Source organism: Mustelus asterias, chromosome 12 (genome assembly GCF_964213995.1).
Source record: "Mustelus asterias chromosome 12, sMusAst1.hap1.1, whole genome shotgun sequence".
In the NCBI taxonomy this organism is placed as follows: domain Eukaryota; kingdom Metazoa; phylum Chordata; class Chondrichthyes; order Carcharhiniformes; family Triakidae; genus Mustelus; species Mustelus asterias.
The window spans coordinates 34,463,007-34,475,257 of record NC_135812.1 but is presented as its reverse complement, the minus strand read 5'-3'; the positions used below and the strand labels follow the sequence as shown (position 1 = coordinate 34,475,257).

The following is a 12,251-nucleotide window of genomic DNA, read 5'->3' as shown; positions in this document are numbered from 1 at the left end:
AGTCCGCGTCTGGCATGTGGGAGTCTTTTAAGGAACTATTGATAAGGCTGCAGGATAGGCATGTGCCTGTAAAAAGGAAAGATAGGAAAGGTAGGATTCGAGAGCCGTGGATAACCAGGGAAATTGAGGATCTGATTAAAATGAAAAGGGAGGCGTACGTTAAGTCCAGGCAACACAAAACAGATGGAGCTCTGGAGGAATACAGAGAGAGTAGGAAAGAACTCAAACGGGGAGTTAGAAGGGCAAAAAGAGGTCACGAGATGTTCTTGGCAGGTAGGATTAAGGAGAATCCTAAGGCATTCTATTCATACGTTAGGAACAAAAGAGTTGTCAGGGAGAAAATCGGACCTCTCAGGGACAAAGGAGGGGAATTATGCTTAGAACCCAAGGGAATAGGGGAGATCCTAAATGAACACTTTGCATCGGTATTCACGAAGGAGAGGGGCGTGTTAACCGGGAGTGTCTTGGAGGGAGGTGTTGACCCGTTAGAGAAAATCTCCATTACAAGAGAGGAAGTGTTAGGTTTTTTAGGGAACATTAAAACTGACAAAGCCCCAGGGCCTGATGGCATCGATCCTCGACTGCTCAGGGAGACGAGAGATGAAATTGCGGGGCCTCTGACGGAAATCTTTGTCGCTTCTTTGGACACGGGTGAGGTCCCTGAGGATTGGAGGATAGCGAATGTGGTCCCGTTGTTTAAGAAGGGTAGCAGGGATAACCCAGGAAATTATAGGCCGGTGAGCTTGACGTCCGTGGTAGGGAAGTTGTTGGAGAGGATTCTTAGAGACAGGATGTATGCGCATTTAGAACGGAACAATCTCATTAGTAACAGACAGCATGGTTTTGTAAGAGGGAGGTCGTGCCTTACAAATTTGGTGGAGTTTTTTGAGGAAGTGACAAAAACGGTTGATGAAGGAAGGGCCGTGGATGTCGTCTATATGGATTTCAGTAAGACATTTGACAAAGTCCCACGTGGCAGGTTGGTTAAGAAGGTTAAGGCTCATGGGATACAAGGAGAAGTGGCTAGATGGGTGGAGAACTGGCTTGGCCATAGGAGACAGAGGGTAGTGGTCGAAGGGTCTTTTTCCGGCTGGAGGTCTGTGACCAGTGGTGTTCCGCAGGGCTCTGTACTGGGACCTCTGCTATTTGTGATATATATAAATGATTTGGAAGAAGGTGTAACTGGTGTAATCAGCAAGTTTGCGGATGACATGAAGATGGCTGGACTTGCGGATAGCGAAGAGCATTGTCGGGCAATACAGCAGGATATAGATAGGCTGGAAAATTGGGCGGAGAGGTGGCAGATGGAGTTTAATCCGGATAAATGCGAAGTGATGAATTTTGTAAGAAATAATGTAGGGAGGAGTTATACAATAAATGGCAGAGTCATCAGGAGTATAGAAACACAGAGGGGCCTAGGTGTGCAAGTCCACAAATCCTTGAAGGTGGCAACACAGGTGGAGAAGGTGGTGAAGAAGGCATATGGTATGCTTGCCTTTATAGGACAGGGTATAGAGTATAAAAGCTGGAGTCTGATGATGCAGCTGTACAGAACGCTGGTTAGGCCACATTTGGAGTACTGCGTCCAGTTCTGGTCGTCGCACTACCAGAAGGACGTGGAGGCGTTACAGAGAGTGCAGAGAAGGTTTACCAGGATGTTGCCTGGTATGGAGGGTCTTAGCTATGAGGAGAGATTGGGTAAACTGGGGTTGTTCTCCCTGGAAAGATGGAGAATGAGGGGAGATCTAATAGAGGTGTACAAGATTATGAAGGGGATAGATAGGGTGAACGGTGGGAAGCGTTTTCCCAGATCAGAAGTGACGTCCACGAGGGGACACGGGCTCAAGCTGAGAGGGGTGAAGTATAACTCAGATATTAGAGGGATGTTTTTTACACAGAAGGTGGTGGGGGCCTGGAATGCGCTGCCAAGTAGGGTGGTGGAGGCAGGCACGCTGACATCGTTTAAGGCTTACCTGGATAGTCACATGAGCAGCCTGGGAATGGAGGGATACAAACGATTGGTCTAGTTGGACCAAGGAGCGGCACAGGCTTGGAGGGCCGAAGGGCCTGTTTCCTGTGCTGTACTGTTCTTTGTTCTTTGTTCTTTGTTCTTTGCCCGTGTAGTGTGCAAGAAACAATACTTTTCACCATATATCAATACATGTGACAATAATAAATCAAATCAAAGAGAGAGGGGGAGAGCAATTGAAGTGAAGGAAAGGGGAGAGAGCTCAAAATGGTGCGAGACTTCCAAAAATCAAATACACTGCCTTTTGATTGTTGAAAATTTTGGGGCACTTTTTTCTGCAAGTGCTACATTGATAGTCAAGTTCCTTAAGCAGCCAGCTGTCTCACATTCCTGGATTCTGAGACACACAATCACAGATAATGACAAATAGGAAAGTCATCCATCCAGAATGACTCACTGGAACATTCTCTGGTTCTTAAAGCAATCACTGAGCAGGAAAACCAGGTCTCAGCATCTCACCTGTTGCAGTCTGAAACAAGATGTGATGAACCATAGATGGTTACCACTATGGGTACTTGTACATATGTTACTCTTGTTACTGTTGGGGTTAGGGTTGGGGTGTTCCACCTGTTAGCATTGTTCTGTGGTACACTCCGTTTGGCTCTGCCTTCTTACAGGAGTATAAAGGTCACTGCTACTTCCTAGTAGCCCTTAGTCTGGGATAGTATTGTTCAGCAGTGTGCTCTATTCTTGTTGTGAATAAAAGCCTTTATTCCCGGGTACGTCCTAGCCTCCCATGTGAATCAATCGCGCATCAATTTTATTCACAACAAAATACCGAAAATTTTGTTCGGAGAAAAATGGAGCAGATGCTGAAACCCGATCGGCTAACCTTGGATCCGCGTGCCGCTGGAGCGTCGAATACTTTCGACCATTGGTTGAAGTGTTTCGAGGATTACATCGACACCTCGACAGCAGTCCAGTCCGACGCCGACAGATTGCGGGTCCTCCACGCCAGGGTGAGCGACATGGTGTATGCAACAATCCGTGATTCCCAAAATTACAAAGAGGCCATCGAATTACTCAAGAAGCTGTACCATAAACAGCCGAACAAAATTCATGCTTGTCACCTATTAGCCACTTGACAGCGGCAGCCCGGCGAAACTACGGGACAGTACCTGCGCGAACTTCAACAGCTAGCCAGAGCCTGCAACTGCAAGGAGGTGTCGGCTACTCAATACACCAACGATCTTATCCAAGATGCGTTTGTGGCGGGAATCGGCTCATCCTATATTCGCCTGCGGCTGCTAGAGCAGGGTAACTTGGACCTGGCTAAGACGGTAGAATTGGCTGATGCGATGGAAACGGCCTCCAGAAGTCTTGAAACCTACCCCACCAACCACGTGGGAACATCGTGGCAAGTACAACCACCGCCTCAACTGTACTCAGCGGCTCCTCGGAACTGCGCGATAATGCTCTCAACTTCAGACCTGACGGCTGCGGCAGCTCCTGAAGGCCTACGGTGCTATTTCTGCGGATTGGCGAAGCACCCTCGTCAGAGCTGTCCGGCCAGGACGGTGTTTTGCTCCGCCTGTGGAAAGAAAGGGCACTATGCAAAAGTGTGCCGAGCAAAGACCCCTTCCAAGCCCAGCAGTGCTGCGTGTGACTCCCCAGGATCCATCTCCTCGTCTCCGGCCTCGTCGATGTCTTCAGCCACGTGCGATTCACAGGCGCCGCCATTTCCTATGACGACGATGGAAGCCACGTGCGACCTGCGGGTGCCACCGTTTTCAACATCATCGACCACGTGCGATTCGTGGGCGCAGCCATTTTGGTCGACACCGGCCGCAGAAGACCAGCAGGGGTCCTCGTCGTCGGCTATCTCAGCTGCCTGCAGTTACACTCGGGATCCAACAGTGGCGTCAATCATCCTGGACCACGCCAAGCCTCACAGACTCGACAAGTCCATGATGGACATAGAGGTAAACAGGTGCCTGGCACATTGCCTGTTTGACAGCGGGAGCACGGAGAGCTTCATCCATCCGGATACAGTGAAACGGTGCGCTCCCCATGTGCAAACTGTCAGGCAGACAATCTCCATGGCGTCGAGGTCCCGATCTGTTCTCGTTCTTGGGAGCTGTGTGGTAACCTTAACGGTGCGGGGCACAGTGTACGAGAACTTCAGGCTCCTCATGTTACCGCACCTTTGCGCTCCGGTACTCCTGGGGCTAGACTTTATGGTCCACCTGAAGAGTTTGACCCTGCAGTACGATGGGCCACTCCCTCCACTTTCAGTGGGAGAACAGCAGCCTCCAAATTGTCCAGTGCGCTCCACATGCAGTCTCTCGACACTCAAAATTACCCCGCCTTCCCTATTCGAAAATCTCGTGCCAGGCTACAAGCCCATCGCGACTAAGAGCAGGCGTTACAGCGCTGAGGATCAGATCTTTATTCGATCTGAGGTTCAGCGGCTCCTCAGGGAAGGGGTCATTCAACCTAGCACTAGCCCATGGAGAGCACAAGTCATGGTGGTCAAGCCCCGGATGGTCATAGACTATAGTCAGACCATTAATAGGTACACGCAGCTGGACGCGTACCCTCTCCCGCGCATATCTGACATGGTCAACCAGATTGCGCAGTACCGGGTGTTCTCCACCATCAACTTGAAGTCAGCCTACCACCAGCTCCCCATTCGCCCAGAGGACCACAAATACACAGTCTTTGAGGCGGATGGCCGTCTCGACCACTTTTTAAGAGTCCCTTTCGGCGTCACTAATGGGGTCTCGGTCTTCGAGCGTGAGATGGACCGAATGGTGGACCAAAACGGGCTACGGGCTACCTTCCCGTACCTGGACAACGTCACTATCTGCGGCCATGACCAGCAGGACCACGACGCCAACCTCCAGAAGTTTTTACGTACTGCGACTCTCCTGAACCTGACCTATAACAAGGAGAAGTGTGTATTCAGCAAGCACCGCCTAGCAATCCTCGGATACGTGGTGGAAAACGGGGTCATCGGCCCCGATCCAGACCGTATGCGTCCCCTCCTTGAACTTCCCCTACCCACTAGCATCAAAGCACTGAGAAGGTGCTTAGGCTTCTTCTCGTACTATGCACAGTGGGTTCCCAATTACGCGGACAAAGTCCGTCCGCTCATAAAATCTACCTCTTTTCACCTGACAGCAGAGGCTCGCCTAGCCTTTGAAGGGATAAAAGCTGACATCGCGAAAGCCACGATGCACGCTGTCGATGGGTCCATCCCCTTTCAGGTGGAGAGTGATGCATCTGATTTCACCCTGGCCGCCACACTTAACCAGGCGGGCAGGCCCGTCGCCTTTTTCTCTCGCACCCTCCAAGGCCCTGAAATTCGGCACTCCTCTGTGGAGAAAGAGGCTCAGGCCATTGTGGAGCCCATACGGCATTGGCGACATTATTTGGCTGGCAAATGGTTTACCCTGCGGTCCGGCGGTCCGTGGCCTTCATGTCTAACAACACGTTAAGGGGAAAAATTAAGAATGATAAAATCTTGAGGTGGAGAATTGAACTCTCCACCTACAACTATGATATCATGTACCGTCCGGGGAAGCTCAATGAGCCCTCAGATGCCCTGTCACGTGGAACATGTGCCAGTGTGCAGGAGGACCGGTTACAGGCCCTCCACAATGATCTCTGCCATCCGGGGATCACTCGGCTCTTCCATTTTGTAAAGGCTCGGAATCTGCCCTACTCCATAGGGGATGTCAGGTCGATAACTCGAAGCTGCCAGGTATGTGCAGAGTGCAAGCCGCACTTCTACCGGCCTGACAGGGCACACCTCATTAAGGCCACTCGCCCTTTTGAATGACCGAGTGTCGACTTCAGGGGCCCCCTTCCTTCGACGGATCGGAATGTGTATTTCCTCAACGTGGTTGACGAATACTCCCGATTCCCCTTTGCCATCCCCTGTTCTGACATGTCCTCTGCCACGGTCATCAAAGCCCTGCGGAGTCTTTTTACCCTGTTCGGCTACCCCAGTTATATCCACAGTGATAGGGGTTCGTCGTTTATGAGCGACGACTTGAGGCAATACCTGCTCTCTAAAGGAATTGCCTCAAGTAGGACTACGAGTTATAACCCCAGGGGTAACGGACAGGTCGAGAGAGAAAACGCTACAGTCTGGAAGGCTTTTTACTGGCGTTAAGGTCTAGGGGTCTTCCAGTCTCCCGTTGGCAAGAGGTACTTTCTGATGCGCTCCATTCAATCCAGTCCCTCCTGTGTACGGCAACCAACGCTACCCCACATGAGCGGATGTTTACCTTCCCTAGGAAGTCTTCCTCTGGGACCTCATTGCCGTCTTGGTTGACGTACTCAGGACCTGTCCTCCTGCGGCGGCATGTTAGGGCCCGCAAGTCCGACCCTTTGGTTGAACTGGTCCACCTCCCCCACGCCAACCCTCAATATGCCTATGTGGCATATCCTGACGGGCGAGAGGACACGGTCTCTCTCAGAGATCTGGCGCCTGCAGGGGACCTGGAAACCCCCGTCACTCCCGCACCCCTGGTTAGGATTCCTTTGCCCATTCTCTCCCCTCCTGACACGGCACGGGCAGCATCGGGACCTCAACTTAAGCCTCTTACTCCCGTGTACAGCTTGCCTGAGTCCAGGAGATTGTCGCCACATCGAGGTCCACAGGTGTGCGAGGAACTGGAGGAGTCACTGGACACCACCTCGGAGAGAGGGTCGTCACCACGGTCACCAGAACCGACACTGGAGCCAGTACTGCGGAGGTCGCAGAGACGGTGCGGACCTCCGATACGGCTGAACTTGTGAACATATGGACAGTTCGTATTGTCTCCTTACCCCACCGGCCTTTATTTTTAAAGGAGGGGTGAATGTGGTGAACCATAGATGGTTACCACTATGGGTACTTGTACATATGTTACTCTTGTTACTGTTGGGGTTAGAGTTGGGGTGTTCCACCTGTTAGCATTGTTCTGTGGCACACTCCGTTTGGCTCCACCTTCTTACAGGAGTATAAAGGTTACTGCTACTTCCTAGTAGCCCTTAGTCTGGGATAGTATTGTCAAGCAGTATGCTCTATTCTTGTTGTGAATAAAAGTATTTATTCCCGGGTACGTCCTAGCCTCCCGTGTGAATCAATCGCGCATCACAAGGAAAACCCAGTGAGGAGGAACACACTCAGGAACCAGACCGACAACATTCTGAAAGAAACACATTCAGACGCGAGGCTGAGTCAGACCGAAATAGAGCTGAAAGTCAGAATGCACAAGAAAAATACATTAATGTGGAAACTTGAACAGTAATGGTGCAAAAAGGTGATTTGGGAAATTTGCAGCATACCTCTCCTTATCTCTCCCACCATACAAGAAAAATCAACTTCCCAAATGATTGTTTAAACCATGCGCACTCAGTCAAAAGTCAATGAGAAGCTGTGGCGTTAAGCCATGCTATCAGACCAGGCTGAGACCTATGTCCACTCACCTTGAGCACTGATTCCTGACCGTGGGGCAAGGGTTTTGACAGTTATATTTAACTCTTCCAAATATCTGGCAGGCTTTTCTCAGTTCACTGACGTTCCCAGAAAATTCCAATTGTATGTGCCACTCATGCCAGTTAGTCAACTACTTATTAATATTTTCAAAACACTTTCTTATTTTGATCACCCATAGTACCAGATAGTACACTTGATAATCTCAACTGCCTGACCAGTGGAGAAATAGTAGCTAAGTGCTATGGGAGCTCTTTGGTTTCCCTGCCCGTCTTGAGGAAGCTGCCAGCATCAGTAAAATTGTGCCAAAGAGCTGAAATCTTCTAAAATACTGAGAAGTGTTCGATATTGGCCTTGGGTTTTCTGCAGCAGGACATGGCACGGCATTCCCTGTTAGTTAAACTTGTTTATGCATTTTTAGTTTAAATACATTTACCCACAAAGTGCAGCTTGATAATGACATGACAAGGGTGCAGCCTATTTGGGACCTTGGAAAACAAGGGGGGGGGGGGCAGTAGTGTATCTCTTTCATTCATGTGAATTATTGTCTGGGCCTTTGTATCCAGTGCTTTCAGACATTTCTTGATATGGCTTGGAGTGAATCAAATTGGCTGAAGTGACAGTTGTGATGTTGGAGACATCGGAGGAGGTTGAAATGGATCATCCACTTGAACCTTATGGCTGAAGGCTTACAAATGTTTCAGCCTTGTCTTTCACACTCAAGTGCTATCATTGAGGATGGGATATTTGTGAAGGCTTCCCCTGTGGTTAATTGTTTAATGGTGCACCACCATTCACGACTGGATGTGGCGGGACGACGGGACTTTGATCCGACCTGTTGGTTATAGGCTTGCTTAGCTTCGCCTGTCATGTGCTACTTCCACTGTTTAGCATGCATGTAGTCCTGTGTAGCTTCACCAAATTAACACTGCACTTTTAGTTTTACCTGCTGCTGCTCCTGGGAAGCCCTCCTGAACTCCACATTGATTCACTGGTTTGATGGTCATAGCAGAGTGAGGAAATAGAGAAATAGGAGTTTGCAAATATTACTGCTGAATGATGGTTCCACAGCACTGCATAGCTGCCCACTTAACAACCATTTGTTCTATTCTCAATCCATTACCATTTAGCAGGGTATAGTGCCACACAACAATATGGAGGCTATCCTCAATATGAAACCAGGCTTTGTGTCCACAAGGACTGTGCCCTGTTCACTCCAATAGACTATAATGGATAGATACATCTGAGTCAGGTAGATTGCTGAGGACAAGGTTGAGAATGTCTTTCCCTCTTGTTAGTTCCTTTACCACCTGCTGCAGGTCCAGTCTGGCAGAGAATTCTTTAGGCTTGTAGGGTAGTGCTAACAAGCCGCTCTTAGTTCTGAACATTGAAGTCCTCCACCCATTCTGCGCCTTTGCCATCCTCAGCGCTTCCTCCAAGTGCTGTTGAACATGGAGAGTACTGATTCAGCAGCTGAGAACAAAGAACAAAGAAAAGTACAGCACAGGAACAGGCCCTTCGGCTCTCCAAGCAAGCGCCGATCATGATGTCTGCCTAAACTAAACCATATGCACTTACGGAGTCCGTATCCTTCCATTCCCATCCTATTCACACATTCATCTAGTTGCCCCTTAAATGCCGCTATTGTACCTGCTCCCACCACCTCCCCGAGCAGTATGTTCCAGACATTCACCACCCTCTGAGGGTGGGCAGTGGTTAGTAATTGACAGGAATTTGCCTTGCCATGTTGGATCTAATGTCATGAGAGCTCATGGAGTTCGGAGTCAATGCTGGGGGCGTACAGAGCCACCCTCTGCCAACTGCATTTCACTGTGCCACCACCTTTGGGTGTCTGAACTGTTGGTGTGTCCGGACATACCCAGGGACGCTGATGGTGGTGTCTGGGATGTGATTCGGTGTGTATTATTGTGCCAGGCATGAATAGCTTATGGGACAGCTGTCTCAATTTTGGCACAAGCCCCCAAGATGTCAGTGTGGAGGATTTGCAGACTGTGCTTTGTTATTTCTAATGCCTCAGTTAGTGTCAGGGTATTGGTTTGCATTTATTCTTATTTAACTTTTCTGTAGCGGCTTGAAGATCTAATTGACTTGTTTGGTTATTTTATAGGGTGGTTACGTTTTGATCACATTGCTGTGGGTCTGGACTCATTTGTAGATCAGAGTGGGTAAGCACATTAGTCTTAAATTTTATTTATTAGTGTCACAAGTAAGCTTACATTAACACTGCAAAAATTCTCTAGTTGCCAGCCTGTTCGGGTACACTGAGGGAGAATTTACCATGGCCAATGCACCTAGCCAGCATGTCTTTCGGACCGTGGGAGGAAACCGGAGCACTGGAGGAAACCCATGCAGACACGGGGAGAACCCCGTGCAGACTCCGCACAGACAGTGGCCTAAGCCGGGAATCAAACCCAGTAGTGTTGGAGTTTTTGGGAGCTTCGTAATCATCATATGGAAGACCATAAGGAATAGTAGCAGGAGAAGGTCATTCAGCCCCTCACATTTTCTCTGTCATTCAAAAAGATCATGGCCTTAACTCCACTTTCCAGTCTCCTCTCTATTACCTTCGACTCCCTTGTAGATAAAAATCTGTCTAGCGCAGCCTTGAATATATTCCATGACTGCTCTTTGGGGAAAATAATTCCAAAATCTAATTGACTCTCTGAGAGAAGAAATTCCTCCTGATCTCCATTTTAAGTTGAGGGGAGGAGAGTTCTTTATTTTTAAACTGAGCCCCTTTGTTCTAGATTCTCCGTGAAGAGAAACATCCTCTCAGCAACCATTCTGTCAAGACCCCTCAGTATCTTACATATTTCAATAAAATCACCTCTCATCCTTCTAAATGCCAATGAGTACAAGCCCAACTTGCTCAACCTTTTCTCATGAGACAAGCCCTTCGCTCCAGAAAACAACCGAGCAAACCTTTAACAGACTGTTTCCGATGGAAGTACATCCCTTCTTAAGCAACAAGACAAAGCTGTACTCAATACTCTAGTGTGTTCTCACCAAGGCCCTGTGCAATTGTAGCAGAACTTCTTTATATTTTTACACTCTATCCCCTTGCAAACTTATTAATAAATCAAATTTAAATTTCACCATCTGCTGGGGTGGGATTTGAATTCATGCATTATCTGGATCATTAGACCGGGTCTCTGGATGTACTGTTGGGGGCTATAAGGACCCATGGGGTCCTTGCCTACTGATGGGAGGAAGAAACCAGTCTGTGGAACAAAGAAGGTGGCTGGATATTACCCATGAGATCAACAGCAAGAGATCAACAGCAACACTGTACTCTGCGCATTCACTTTCCTTACAGGTGAACTCACCTTTTTTTGTCTATTCACTTTCATATATCCCATTTGTCCATCAACTACTGATGCTCCAGTGCATGCTTATGCAATGTCATGTCTTTCTCTATTAGTCACCCTCAATGCACGTTCTCCATCTATCCATTCACATGCCATTACACTCACTTATACGTCTCTACTTTCCTTCCTTTTAGGAGGGAATACAGAGACAGAACACTGGAGATAAGCCTCCAGCTAACCCCTCACGGTAGAGCAGGAGGTGATGAACATCATTAGAGTCTCAGAGTGCTTAGCCATTGGAAATCTGGAGATGGGGCCTTTCAGCAGTCTGGTGAGAGCATTAAGTATCATCAAGCAACACCGCATTCAATACTCACACTTGCTAATTTGTTGGCAGAATCTTCCATTCTGGAGTTTCCATGCAATGACAGGTAGGAAAGTCGGAGTGATTCCCGCTGGATGGTGGGATGGGTGAATATGTGCAATCTTCCTCTATTCAGCTCATTCATTATATATCCATGAGGAGCACAGCAAATTTGTGATGGGAAAGGCAGGAAGTTGGCCATCCTGCTCATTGGGTCAAAGGTCCTGGCATCAGATTTAAATGACACCAGACAACCATTCACTCAAAGCAGGCCAGGCGCTCCCCCAGAGTCCTTGCGGCCACAATTCCATACATGAGAAGCCAACAGATATGAGCAACTAAATCCCACGACATAGGAAGGTGCCTCAAGCCTTGCCTTTCACTCATCTCTAAATAAGAGCACCGCTCTAGATAGACCCAATATCAGCCAAATGCTCACAGTTGCAGTGGGTCATGTTCGCCAACAACTTGAACTTCCAGAGGGCCCACTGCCTCTTGCTGCTCAGATCCTCCATCCTCCTGTCCCTGTGCCAACCTGCGATAGGCCTCCTACCCATCTGGGTGTGAACCATCACCAAGGCAGTGTTCCCTACAACCTGCATCATCAATGCCTCAGTGGATGTGTGAATGCATTGAAGTGTTACATTTGGTGAGCATGTCCTTTACAGGATTCCCTCCATCCCAAAGCCAGTGGGGCCTGTGCTAAATCCTTTACCTGGCCTCCATTTAGACATGGTATCCCCAGCACTCCTTCCAGGGAAAGGAATTCATTACGATCATGGCTGATCATCGATCTCAATGGCCTAATCCTGCTTTTTCCCCAAATTCCTTTATATCTTAAATAATTAGAAATTTATGCATCTCAATCTTGGACATACTCAATGATTGAGCACCCACAGCACCGTGAGATAAAGTTAAATTTACTAATCTCTGAAACGTATCAACGGTTTGTTTATCTGTCTGGATTTAGTTATGGTGATCTTGACTGGAGAATGTTATAGGTTTTCAGAATGCTGGTAGGAGTAGTTTATTTATGTTCCAGGTAAAGGACATCCTGGAGGACCAGAGATGGATGTTCTTCCCATTCATACATGAGTGTGC

At 48.4% G+C, this 12,251-nt stretch overlaps 1 pseudogene; it reads right to left on the bottom strand.

Annotated features, from left to right (window-relative positions):
* Positions 1-11,665, bottom strand: part of LOC144501885 (eosinophil peroxidase-like) — a 133,646-nt pseudogene extending 121,981 nt beyond the window's left edge.
* Between the last annotated feature and the right edge of the window lie 586 nt (positions 11,666-12,251).